The following is a 3,818-nucleotide window of genomic DNA, read 5'->3' on the forward strand; positions in this document are numbered from 1 at the left end:
TTAACCCCCCTCTACATTAACATAGCTCACTGAATTTATACAATAGCCCCATAAGGTGGCCCATATGCCAGTAGCCCACAGGAAATAGTGGCTCAGAGAGCTGAAACCATTTTCTCCCTAACTACAGATTTGGAAGAAAGAGGTTTAAACCACATCTGCCTGGCTCCTTCATTAAAAAGATTTTTTTCCTCAATTCAGAAATGAGTCTCCTGATTTCTTTAATGTCCTTCACTGTGCTAAAACTCTAAACCAACTCCCCACTCCACAAAATCCTAATCCTGAGATCCCAGAACTCAGAAACCCACATCCTGCTTTCCCTGTGGTTTACTTTCTACACAATATGCTCTGCCAGCTTGGCCATGTTCTTTCAGAAGGACAGCTCAACTCCCCCTTCCTCAGTTTCTCCTCAACAACCCAGATCCCATTGGCCTTTAAGGCCCGAATAAAAACCATCACATAAAACCACAGAATTCTAGAGACATCACCAGCACAAGGCAGCAGTGCAGTGATGGTCTCCCACCCTCCACAGGTGGGGAAAATTTGAGGTTCCCTAAAAACCTCCCAATGATGCCCTCCCAGATGAGGCCATGTATCTGTCCAAAGCTTCTCTAATTGTGTCTTTTGTATCTTTCCCTTCAATTACTATACTAAACTGTCAGACATTCAAGCAGGGAGGGCCTTCAGAATTCAGTGGGAAAAGCACCTTTTTTTCCTACAGAAAGGCTAAGCTGAAAGAAGGACAAGGGCTTGTGAAAGTCCCCCTGTACCAACCAGCTTGAAAGAGCATCAAACCCACATCGCTAAGCACAGTCCACCTCTGCTCCCACACATAGCTGACAACCTTGATTGCTCTCATTTCCTAGAGATGTCTGATAAAGACTAATTAAGACAGTGTAGGAAGACCATGGCTCATGCTAGGCAACCAACACAGCTACCAAGCTCACAAGGCAAATTCTTGTATTATGACAGGGTGGATTCCCAGGTGCCAGGTAAACAAGCTAAAAATAACAATTGATTTGTATTGAGTCGTTGATATTTAGTACGCATCAACTGCTTCAATTCTCACGGTAAGCTGTGTCAGAGATGGTGTTTCTTACAGGCTGAACATTCTGATCAAGAAATCCACAGTCCAAAATGCATTAAAATTCAAAACTTTTTGAGGACTGACAAGATGCTCAAAAAGGCTGCTATGAAAGGGAGAATCCATCTTCTCCTCCAAAGAGGCTCCCTAATAAAGTCATCTAATCCCAAGTGCCCGTCCCTAATGGTCACTCCTAAACACATATACACAAGAACTACATGGACTTGCAGGTTATACTTGTGTATAGTTATCCATAGATATGTAACAATAATTAAATAAAAATAAATAATAAAATAATTAAAGAGCACAAGGTCCTGAATCTGAAAGGGGAAATGTGGGAGGGGTTAGAGGGAAAAGGAGGGTGTTGAAATAACACAAATACTGTATTTGTGTATTAAACTTTCACAACTTTTCAAAAAATTAGGGTTTGGGGGTGGTTTTTGGTTTTTGGTTTTATTATTTGTTAGTTTGTTGTTTGTTTTGAGACAGGTTATCTCTATGTAGCCTCGGCTAGCCTGGAACTAGGAAAGATCTGCCTACCTCTGCCTGTCAAATAATAAGATTAAAGGTATATGCCACCACACCTAGCAAAAATTATTTTTAAAAATTATTTTAGAATGTTTTAATTTGGGATTTACTGGTGGAAGACAATGAACTGAAAGAACCCTGTGCAAATATTCCAAACTCTGAAAGTCTTTAAAAAAACGAAACCTCCTGATCCTAAGCTTCTAGAATACAGGACACTCAACGTGTGACCCTATTTTACACACAAAGATAAAATACTTCACCCAAAGTCACACAGCCAACCAACGTTGAGATGAGTGATCCCAGCCTACCCAGCTCCTAACGTGCAAGACCACTGGAACACACGTCCTCTCAGCTTCTCTTGGCCATGAACTCCTAGAGAGCAAGTCACTTCACTATGTCCACTGCTCAACAAATCAGCAAGAACCAAAACCATTGGCCTGAACTCAAATGAACTGGATGTCTCTTATCTCAGTACAGGGACAACAGGATAGCCAAAGAACTATGGCTTCATCCCATCCCTTCTCAGAGTAGATAAAAGACTGTGGCATCATCCACATCACAAAGTCACCACAGTTACTACTTAAGATGATGTTCGCACTCATGCCCAGTAAGAGGCCAACAACAATGGCAGTGTTATTAGCCAGGGATAACAAGACCAGAAAACAAATGCCACTGGAGCTGGCTAAACTGTGCATGCTCTGAAGTTCAACCTCTGAAAAGAAAGAGATTGTATCTGCTTAGGCCAGAGAGGAAATGATGTCATGTAGCCCCTAAACTAAAAAAAAAGAAAAAGAAAGAAAGAAAGAAAGAAATCGACTAGAGTCTCAACCCCATCCAGTTATCATAGGGAAGATGACCTCTGAGGTCCAGGGCCTGATTTCTGCCAATGACTTGCTCTGTGACCTCGGGCACATCACTTAGCATCTCTGGACCCCAGTTTTGTCGAGCATCAAATGAGGCATTTGAACTAAATTATCTCCAGACCTCTTTCCAGGCTTAAATAATAATCACTCTGAGCAAGCGGGAGCCAAAAGTCTTTCGGTACGTCTGGCTTCTTGGTGGGGGGCTGGCTAGAGGCTTTCTGAGTCAGGGGCAGAACTAAGCTCTCAGAAGACAGGATAGCTTTGGGAGGTTTTAGTTATCTGTGACAATAACTCACAGTGAGGTGGTTTTTTTTTTAGCGTTTTGTGCCGATTCTCATTTCTCCTGCTCAGCGGCCCCATAAGCCTGGTCATTCTCACTGCAGAAGTGCAGAGCATATCAGGAATTATTCGGCTACAAGTAACAGTTAGCCAGACTCATGGGGTTAAGGAAAAAGATGCTTTGAGAAGTCTAGAAGCAGGCAATTATAGTAACAGTCGCCACAGGAATGGGGTCTTTGTGTCCCTCACATGATTTCTCCAGCCACCACATTCCTGCTTGGAATCAATACCCCCACCCCCATAAAGCCCCAGCTTCCTTTTTTCAAGGCTCAATCTCACATGGTGTCATATGACCAGCTATGGCTACAAGGCAAGACAAACTGTGAAAGCTCTATTTCCTGCCTGTATTGATTTGCTAGGACTGCTGCAACCCAGAAGCACTGGCTGGATAACTTACAAGGTAATTGTCTGGAGTCAAGGTGTGGCAAGGTGGCTTCCTTCCCAGGCTGAGAATGAAAGTTTTATTCCGAGCTCCAGCCTTCCCTGTTGGTGGTCATCTGTTGTGTTTCGTTGTCTTCTCTCCATAGGTGTCTTTATGTCCAAAGTCTCCCCTTATTCTTATTTTTTACTTATGTGCATGTGTGTGTGCGTGTTTATAGGCATGTGAACATATACATGTGGGTTCCTGGGCATTTCTGCGTGCATGCATGTAGAAGCCAGAGGTCAACATTAGCTGTCTTTCTCCATCATTCTCTTTCTTTTTTTTTTTTTTTTTTTTTTTTTTGGTTCTTTTTTTCGGAGCTGGGGACCGAACCCAGGGCCTTGTGCTTCCTAGGCAAGCGCTCTACCACTGAGCTAAATCCCCAACCCCTTTCTCCATCATTCTCTATCTTATTTTCTGAGACTGGATCTCACTGAATCTGGAACTTATAAATTGGGGCTGGATTACATGGCCAGCAAACCCAGAGATCCTTTTGTCTCTGCCTCCCCAGTGTAGGGCTTATAAACATCGCTGCCATACCCACACTTTAAAAAAAAAAGTGAGTTCGAAGGTCCTAGCTAACACC

The sequence above is a fragment of the Rattus norvegicus genome, chromosome 19, assembly GCF_036323735.1.
Source record: "Rattus norvegicus strain BN/NHsdMcwi chromosome 19, GRCr8, whole genome shotgun sequence".
NCBI classification, from domain to species: domain Eukaryota; kingdom Metazoa; phylum Chordata; class Mammalia; order Rodentia; family Muridae; genus Rattus; species Rattus norvegicus.